This window comes from Amphibalanus amphitrite, unplaced genomic scaffold (assembly GCF_019059575.1).
Source record: "Amphibalanus amphitrite isolate SeventyFive unplaced genomic scaffold, NRLGWU_Aamphi_draft 000020F_arrow, whole genome shotgun sequence".
Taxonomy (NCBI): domain Eukaryota; kingdom Metazoa; phylum Arthropoda; class Thecostraca; order Balanomorpha; family Balanidae; genus Amphibalanus; species Amphibalanus amphitrite.
The window spans coordinates 1,616,768-1,626,994 of NW_024881516.1; the positions used below are offsets into that span (position 1 = coordinate 1,616,768).

The following is a 10,227-nucleotide window of genomic DNA, read 5'->3' on the forward strand; positions in this document are numbered from 1 at the left end:
CGCCTGGGACCATTATTTTCGCGATCAGAAGAACCCCTGAGGCACTTTTGGCGCGCCCCGTCGTTTAAGGGACGATTAAGGGATAAGGGATGTGAGGCACGTGTGAAGTTAGTGGTGGTGCGGCTAGATATCGACCCGGGGAATCGCCTGGGACCATTATTTTCGAGGATGGAGATGCTAGTACTGAGCATTGTGTTACATATGATGATGAAGATTATTAGCCAGATGCTCATTATTTAGGATCAAAATTGATAGAATAGTTGTATTACGTTTCACCCACGGGGCTTCTTCGGATACATATAGGTAAATTCAACAAATAGAACACAGAGATGCAGGCCAAGCTCAGACACAAATCATGCGCATGCAATAAATATCGTGAAAGGATTAACAGATATCTTGAGATTTAGACGAATAATAATTTTAAGATCGACCCCTAAGTGCGTACTGCGCGCTATTATTTGTCTATGTTAATAAATACGTATACCTATTTAGCAGTCGACAACACAATACGTACTACGCGAATTACGCTATCATTCCATCTCAGAATTCGTACTACGCACACACTAATACATACACATCATTCTAAATCACAGCTAACAATGACCTATAATACCCAATCATAATCTGTGTTCGGCGGTACAGCATATCTACAGGCGCTGCCTACTGGAGCCATCTGTTAGACCCGAAAGGAACTACTGCTACTATGTAGGTATCGGTGTCATATAACGCTACCAACAGAACAAGCCAAGGAACAAGCGCTAATGTGCATATGATGATGTGTAGGGAACTGGATGGAGTAAGCGCCATGATGATGTGTTTTTGTTAAGTGCTGGTTTTTTGTTTCTTATCTCAATTGATTCAGTTATTAAAAGGTTCGCTTCGTCCTTGCATCTATGAAGAATAGAAATTTCGAAGTCAGTGTTCATCGGTTGTGCTGTGGGGTGTGCTGTCAGTATATGATCACCTAGGTCAGTACCTTTCCTTTTGTTCCTAGCGTCTCCCAAGTGTTCCATAAATCTAGTCCTCACCATGCGTCTAGTTTTACCAATGTATGTATCTCCACACATTTTACATTTAATCTCATACACAACGTTTTTGGTATGGCATCTACCTTTGAGGCCACCCTCACACGTACTGCAAGTCTTACGACACCCCCTGGGACAATCAGGGGGTTGCAGTGCAGACGAGGTCAGTTGATTTGAGAGTGTAGGTCCGCTTTTCCACGCAACTCGAATATCCAAATCTGAGGACTTCACTGCTGCGTTGACTTTACGTGTGAGGGTTTCGTCAATGTAAGGTAGAGATATGTAGGTAATATTGGGAGAAGACTTTTTCTTTTGAGATTGTTTGTTTTTATATCTGATTGCGTTTTGTATGTTACGAATCAGTTTAATCGGATAGCCGCTGGAAATGAATATGTCCGTTATTTTTTGTAGACCCCGGTCCTGTGCTGCTTTATCAGACCCCAAACGAACAGCTCTAAGCGACTGAGAGTGTATGAGGCTCCTTTTGGTCTGCATAGGGTGGCTGGAGTCAAAATGTAATATGATAGGGGCTGCTGATGGCTTAACATAAAGTTCTGTGGTGTATGCTCCTGAGGGTTCTACAAGATGAGTGTTTGTCTTTTCAAACAACCTGCGGTTACCAGCATCTGCGATGCTGGGCTCCGCATCGCGGGACCGCAGGTTGTTTGAGCAAGCACCTCTGTAACGCCGCAAAAACGCCTGCCGCCAAACGAGAGGATGAGCCTTGCACGTGCAGACCAGAGTGGGTGTGCTACGAAGTGACGTGCACTGCACTCTACCGAAGTGGGTGTGCTACAAACTGACGTGCACGACACCCTATTCGCCGGTCTATAGCGGTGTGCCAAATTTGAGTGCAAAAGGCCCGGCAGTTCTCGAGATCTGGAAGCGTTACCCTGCCCGTGCGCACGTGCAGTGGCACCTCAACCGTGACACATGGAAATGCATTGCCGGGTGCGTGCCAACATCCATCCCAAGTACCAGCGCAATCGGTTAACTAACTACAGAGTTATTAGACTTGTTACTGAACTGACTTCTTTTCGTTTTGCACGTGGCACGTGCAATAGGGGTCACCCATACGCATCCCCTAAGGTTTTTCGAACCCCCCTAAGGTTTTTCGCGAATAACTCGCGTAAAAAGCGGCCGATCACGACGAAACTTTCAGTACCCTCGCATAAACACCATTAAAATCAGCATCATTTATGTTTCTCGAGAAGCAAGGTTGACAGCGATGATTTGTCAAGTCCGCTTTAATTATCAACCCACAGTTCATAGCAAGGCCTTAACGCAACACAAGCGCCGCCTCAGCTCTGGACGGCTGGGCTGATCGATCAGTGCCCACCGACCGGCCCGCGCAGCATCACAAATACACAACACAAACCGATAAACGATCAGGCTCCGCGGCCCGCACACGGCCAACTGCTCAACTGAAACATGCGGCGGCGCGCGCCTGTCCACGGCAAACGCGACAAACGATCAGGCTCCGCGGCCCGCACACGGCCAACTGCTCAACTGAAACATGCGGCGGCGCGCGCCTGTCCACGGCAAACGCGACGACGGCATGGGGCACGTCAAGTCAGTCTAGTCGTCAAGTCTACTCATTTCTGACATAGTGATAGTAATCATCTGACATAATCAGCATCATTTATGTTTCTCGAGAAGCAAGGTTGACAGCGATGATTTGTCAAGTCCACTTTGCTTATCAACCCACAGCTCCTAGCAAGGGTTTAACGCAACACAAGCGCCGCCTCAGCGCTGGACGGCTGGGCTAATCGCGCGGTCAGTGCCCACCGACCGGCCCCGCGCAGCATCACAAATACACAACACAAACCGATAAACGATCAGGCTCCGCGGCCCGCACACGGCCAACTGCTCAGCTGAAACATGCGGCGGCGCGCGCCTGTCCACGGCAAACGCGACGACGACAGGGCACGTCAAGTCACTCTAGTCGTCAAGTCTACTCATTTCTGACATAGTGACTTGCCGACACCAGCGCCCAGTCCACCTCTTCCCAGAGGTGGAGCAGGGCCTCTGGGGAGAGGTGGACCATGTCGCTGCTATATGCGGAACGCCTTAGGGGGATGTCATCCCCCTCATCCGAGGGGCCGCCAAGTGCCGTTTCCACGTTGATGAATACGGCATCAAGCTGGGAGGCTAGCTGTTCATAGGTTGATGATAGCTCTCGGCACAGCGCGAGCCCCTCGGATGAAATGTAGCAGGGGGGGATGACGCTTAGGATGATCGGTACCGTGTCCTTGTTGAGTTTGGTGACCTCGATGACCCTGGTCACGGCTTGCTTGCATGACACTAAGATATTTTCGCGGTGACCAGGGTCATCGAGGTTACCTTTCACCGCATTCACACCGAAAGACACTACCGCCGCCGATACTTTTTTGTCATGACTGCTGACAGCAGCACCAAGCAACCAGCGGCAGTCTTCTTCGAGATGCGCACCGAGGCCACCGCGCGTGGTGCTGCGGGTCAGTGCCTCGGTGCGCATCTTTAGGTTGCCAACCATCATTGTCGTCGGCCGGCTCACCTCGCCCAGCCGGCGGGCATGACTGTCGCCGAAGCAGGCAACACGGTGCGTGTAGACAGTGTTGCCTGCTTCGGACGTAGCCGAAGCGGCCGACTGAGCGGGTACCCCCCTACCCCAACTGCGCACCCGACCTCTCCCCCCACCCCTCACCGTATAGAAACCCTCCCTTCGTCCTTGCTCCCTTCCCGACCCCTCCCCTCCTCGGCGGTTCCACGTCGCACGATGCGCCGTGCCTCTACCACGTTGCCAATACTGCACCTGAAACGAAGGAGAAGAGAATGTGAAAATAAACCTGTTTACTTGATAATAGCCGTTTTCACGACGGCCATCTGGCACACATTTGTTGCACGTTTGGTGCAGATTAGATGCAGATTTGGTGAAATTGGGTTCAATGTGTTTATTAGTAGCTATCAGCTAGGGTTGGACTAATTGCTTATATGCCTGCTTTGTCAAACTATGAGACATTATCATCGATTAAAATACCAAAATAATTTCATTACATGAAGATATTTGCTCTACAAGAGATAAGGTGCAGATTTGGTGTAAATTAGGTGCATTCGCCGGATAGCCCGTCGTGAAAACGGCTAATATTATGCTCAATGACCTTTCAAAATTTGATTATCTCGAAGCTAAGGCCATACAGCTGTTTTGGACGAGCGTTGTCATTGAAAAAAGGAGATGAAAAAACCGATTGAAAAAAGCAGGTGTCTGCGCCAAAACCTATCTGCAAGCTATTTAAAAGTAAATTTGCAATGAAAGGCCTTGGAACGCTCAAATGGCCGATTCAGGTAAGACAAAGAATCTGCTACATGAACTTTACTTTCATTATGTGGCCACCTAAAGAGATATGTCCGAAGTCGGAGGCGGATGTGGAGTCGGAGCTGGAGTCGGAGTCGATTTTTGAAGTCGGAGTCGGAGTCGGAGTCACCGAAAAATCTAGACTCAGCATCCCCGGTAAAAATGTCCTAGAAACATTTAGAATTGACTCTTTAGTGACCTGTGACCAGAGCTGGATTTATTTTTGTTACGATTCAGAGACCTAGAGAGAGAGAGAGTTCCACGGAAGCGCACTGACTCCCCAAGACGTAAGGAAGCCAGGCAAATAAGGTGCACTGAGAGGCTCATAATGATCCCGTTCTTTGACAGTTCCCGTCTTCATTAACTGTGTCTTCCAAGGCCTGATAGTCAACAAGAAATACTGCGTAGGGAAGGAGTACTCGGAAAACTGTAGGGAAGGGGGGGGGGTTGCATGAACTGGCCGGACGGGCGATGGTTAAAAAGTATATTCGCACTGCAGGGCCTTGGAGGACGGAAAGGGTGGTTTCAGGAGAGATTAAAAGATCTCTGATATAAACTTGGCTGTCATTTTATGGACTGCTAAGACTACATAAGACTGCTCAATGTCCGGAGTCGGAAGTGGATTTGGAGCAGAGTCGGAGTCGATTGTCGAAGTCGAAAAAATCGTATTTTTTATTTTAAAAACCGTATTTTTTTCAACGGACAAAAAAATACGGCTTTGCAAGGTCTGCAAAGCTGCCGAATATTACCCCGATAGCAGAGCTATTTGGCTTTGCAATCTGCGGCTCTCCATAATTCATAAGGGGCTCTAGCTAGACTTAAACTAAAAGTATCGTCGCAATTATCTCGTAAATCCGCATCCAAACAAATTTGTTGACCTCGAGAGCCAAGTTTGCCCCCCCCCCCCTCAGATCTCGAGAACCACGAATCGGAGCTTCGAACGGTAAACGGCGTTAGATAGTTCGTTGAAAGACTTACAACTTTTTTATCAAACTTGTTTTGAGTCAGATCAATATTGAGGTCACCAGAGGTCATCAAAAATGAGATGTTTCATGTTTGAAACAGTTACTTGCATGACCTTGATAGGTTAACTTCAAAATTTGAACTAGGAAGGTCACGCTGGGTACCAATCAATGCGTCATGACCAGGCAAACAGTTGGATACCATTTACAAGTCATTAGCACCGTCATATCGTGTTTTATTGGCTACAACTATTAAACATGACCTCAGATGACCCTTCCCGGTGCCCTTGTCAGTACATTGAGGTCATTGCAGATGAGATAATGTGTCATAATCCTGAAAGAATTGGAGGGCTTTGACTCGTTTGCTCGAAACAGAAAACATTTCAATATTTTCCCATAGGCTTGTAATGTAAAGATCACGACTCTGACCTGACCTCAGGTCACAGATATACAAATTCTGAGGTATACAAATTACACATACTGGTACTGTGATGAGGACCTGAAGAGAGGAAATTGCTCCGTGAAAAACTCCAGCTCTGACGTGATTGCAAACTTTTATGATGTGGTGTCAACAAACCCGCTCCGGTGACCTGACCTGACCTGACCCGGCATGTGTTTTGGCTGAAATGTGCGCAATGAATATTTAGGAAAAATCTTATTTGTTTATTGTTATAATTAATATACAACGACATCCACTCGAGTAATGGCTTTTCAGTCGAGGCACATTAGATAGATCCTAGATAAGATAAAGCATAAAACACATCCCACGGAAGTCTTGCAAACCACAACATTTGTGCCTATCACCCTGCAACTGCCTGAATCGAAATATGTGTGCTGTTGTGCACCGTTCGCCTGGATGTACTAGACAACCCCTTTGAAATGCTAAATTTCTTGTACTTTTGAACTGCACGGTACATTAATTGCCTTTTTCCATAGTTTACTTTTACACGGGGTAAACGGAGTTGAGTTGACTGTCTGGTGTCGTTGGCAGCTCTCTCGAGGTTAAACGCCAGCGATGAGCGAAGCTTACGAGGTCTACCGGCTGTGATAATACCATGGATCAAACTGATATCGAAATATCTTACAAAACGGGTGGGTGGATAGCCCGATTCACAATTAAGAGTCTACTAACATGGCCATATGGTCTACGGCCTGAAACCACCCTTGCAGCGAAGTTGAATAGTATTCTGTAGTTTGGAGACATTCGACTGATTTGTGCTATCATACATCTGTGCAGTGTGCACAGTACCGAACTATAATTTCAGAGTAAACTTAAGCTATGTTTATACTTAATACTTACCATTGGCCTCATGTTTTGTGCGTCTTTCAGGGCGGGTTCGTCCTTCCTGACTCTAGAAGGATCCCGACTCCGAGGCAGAGACCTGTAAATATAAGTGCAAGTTAAACACGGCTGTGATTGTTTGTCCCGGAGTTATGTCGCATTATGAACGGCAATAGTACGATGCAACGTATTTAAAAAGCACCTTGATCTAGAGCAATGTGCAAGGCTTTGGATAATTCCTAAAACTTACATACAGTAACGTTGCAAGAATGTTTCAAGTTGGCATCAACGTTAAACCGCGCCCCGTTGGGCTCTGCCGAGCAACGCGCTATGTTGGGGGGGGGGGGGCAATTTGCCCCCCCCCTAAGATCTCGAGAACCATGCAACCTAGCGACAAGCGGCAAACGGTGTCGGATAGCCCCATCAGGGAACTACCTTGTGTCCCAATTGTATTGACCTAGGTCAAACCGATGACGTCACAGGTCAGGTCAAAAGTCGAATTTTCACCGTTTACAGGCATTTGAAGAAATGCGTTGTAAAATCGAGTAAAATGCATTTCATTGAAAATCATCGATGTGGAAATGTTTTTCAAATACATATTTTGCTATTTGAGGTAACTGATACCAGGTCAGGTCACAGAGGTCAGGTCACTGAGGGTCACAATATGAAAATATCATGTGATGCGTGTATTATGATCCATTTTATATGCCAAATACGATTATGTGGGTCAGGCAGCCTTGGAGGTCAGTTTAGATTATTATGTTCTGGTGAAGGTCAGGTCAAGGTCAGGTTATATTAGGTGAAATTTTTGAAGTTGATATTTTTGCATAAAATGGGTAGCGATTTGATGCAGCTCGTCACGGGAAGAGTTCAATGGTGGTCTTTGTTTTGCCCTAAGTGGTCTAGAAGCGCTAAAAATTGAGTTAAAAAATTTGACGTCATCATTTTTGAACAGCTTTTCGCTATAACTTGGCCCAAAAACGAGATATCGATCTGAAATTTGATATGTATATAGAAGAGCGCAGGGACTATCAAATATATTCCGTTTTTTTCGAAATTCGGATTTCTTTGGTTTTTTAGTTTTCTAAAAAAACAATTTATTGAATTTTTTGGGTTCAAAAACCCAAAAGTTTGGAAATCCGTGATAACAGTTTTGTAGCGATGCTTTTTGTCTACATGACCATATAAAGAACTTTGAAATTGCTTGGTAACTGTAGATTTGGTGAGCGTTTCAAGATTGCATGTTTTTTGCTCATTTTTGCTGGAACATGACCTCAGTTTGACTTCAATAACTCCTGACCTAAGGTGACCTAAGACTTGAAATTTTGTGTGAAGGTGTCAAATTGATGCCCGGGAAAGTACTTAAAATTTGGCGGCGCTGCGCGCCGTCGTTTTCTTGCTATTTAGGAAAAACCACAGGGAGGGCCAAATTGCCCCCTTCCCCAACGGGGCGAGGGTGAAGGTCAAGTCGAGACACGAAAGACGAACAGTAGAATACGATATGTGCGAAGCATGTTTAATGGGCGATTTTGTTCCAAAAAAATATTGAGAATACACAGTTAGGGAAATGTACAATATTTAGCGAAACTCAGGTCTAGGTTCACATCGACTTAGGTAAAGTTTTCATGTTATTTGTTAGGACACAATGCGGTGTCTAACCGATGCAGTTTTTTGCGACGAATAAAAATGATGCGAGGTAAAACTTCAGAGTAAGGTAAAATAATGTTTCTACTTACCGTTGGCTGAGTCGTCCAACGGTTGGACGTCGTCCACAATCTGTCGTCCAACGGACCAAGTACCTGTCAACGTATTTGCAAGTTACAATTGATTTATACGTTGTTATATCTTAGACGTTAATATTAAAGGATAATGTATTATCTCACAGCATAGTTAATGCTTATCATTTTAAAACATAAAAGTATTTACTTGTCATAGTTCAACCATTTACCATATATGATGTAGAATGAAAAGGATCTGTTAGCCCTTTCAGATATGACATGCAAGGTTTGGAAGGTTTTTGTCGAAACGGGATATTTAATTTCTTCAAAATATAATGTTTCTACTTACCGTTGGCTGAGTCGTCCAACGGTTGGACGTCGTCCTCAATCCGTCGTCCAACGGTCCAAGTACCTGTCAACGTATTTGCAAGTTACAATTGATTTATACGTTATTATATCTTAGACGTTAATATTAAAGGATAATGTATTATCTCACAGCATAGTTAATGCTTATCATTTTTAAACATAAAAGTATTTACTTGTCATAGTTCAACCATTTACCATATATGATGCAAAATGAAAAGGATCTGTTAGCCCTTTCAGATATGACATGCAAGGTTTGGAAGGTTTTTTGTCGAAACGGGATATTTAATTTCTTCAAAATATAATGTTTCTACTTACCGTTGGCTGAGTCGTCCAACGGTTGGACGTCGTCCTTAATCCGTCGTCCAACGGGCCAAGTACCTGTCAACGTATTTGCAAGTTACAATTGATTTATTCATTGTTATATCTTAAACGTTAATATTAAAGGATAATGTATTATCTCACAGCATAGTTAATGCTTATCATTTTAAAACATAAAAGTATTTACTTGTCATAGTTCAACCATTTACCATATATGATGTAAAATGAAAAGGATCTGTTAGCCCTTTCAGATATGACATGCAAGGTTTGGAAGGTTTTTGCCGAAACGGGATATTAAATTTCTTCAAAATATAATGTTTCTACTTACCGTTAGCTGAGTCGTTCAACGGTTGGACGTCGTCCAACGGTCCAAGTACCTGTCAACGTATTTGCAAGTTACAATTGATTTATACATTGTTATATCTTAAACGTTAATATTAAAGGATAATGTATTATCTCACAGCATAGTTAATGCTTATCATTTTAAAACATAAAAGTATTTACTTGTCATAGTTCAACCATTTACCATATATGATGCAAAATGAAAAGGATCTGTTAGCCCTTTCAGATATGACATGCAAGGTTTGGAAGGTTTTTGCCGAAACGGGATATTTAATTTCTTCAAAATATAGGAGCGCGTGATTTCAGGTATCATGTTCTAAATAGATGGCATTTTTCGTGTAGGAAACCCAAAATGACTTTTGAAATGTGACTTATATTTCGAGACCATATTTTGCCGGAATTGCAAGCGGTGTATGTCATCTCACACTATACGCGTGTTTCCAGTCTGACTTCACTTATAATTCACTTATAAAATAATTATCTTGTAATTCACTTATGATTATATAATTCTCTAAAACATCTGTCCATACTTACAGTTTTTGCCGAAGGAAAAGCACACCACCATTGCCGCTGTCACGAACCACAAAACGCGGTTTATCCATGGTTTGTTCTATACCTTGCGCGAAATTGACGTACAAACCGACCGAAATAACCACAATCCGTTATGTCGTATTCTGGCCGAATATTCTGTTGGCAACCATTGATGACGCCATACCGGTGACGGCCAGGGAAATATGCACAAGTTGTCCCAAGGCAGCTACTATGCATTCTTTTTACAATAATATTCAAGGATGTACGGGTGCAGAACATGCCTAAGTGCCTAACCTTCTATAGAAATGTTCTTTATATCAGATTGGTCGCTCAAGTAGGTTTTCGCTCG

At 44.1% G+C, this 10,227-nt stretch overlaps 1 long non-coding RNA gene across 1 annotated transcript; it reads right to left on the reverse strand.

The window, feature by feature from the left end:
- Positions 1 to 3,734: 3,734 nt before the first annotated feature.
- LOC122390584 lies at positions 3,735 to 9,755 on the reverse strand. The gene is made up of 7 exons (XR_006258181.1): positions 9,532 to 9,755; positions 9,334 to 9,382; positions 9,003 to 9,065; positions 8,671 to 8,733; positions 8,340 to 8,402; positions 6,622 to 6,703; positions 3,735 to 3,819 (listed from the first exon to the last, which is right to left on the reverse strand). It is a non-coding gene; the product is annotated as an uncharacterized LOC122390584 (long non-coding RNA).
- Between the last annotated feature and the right edge of the window lie 472 nt (positions 9,756 to 10,227).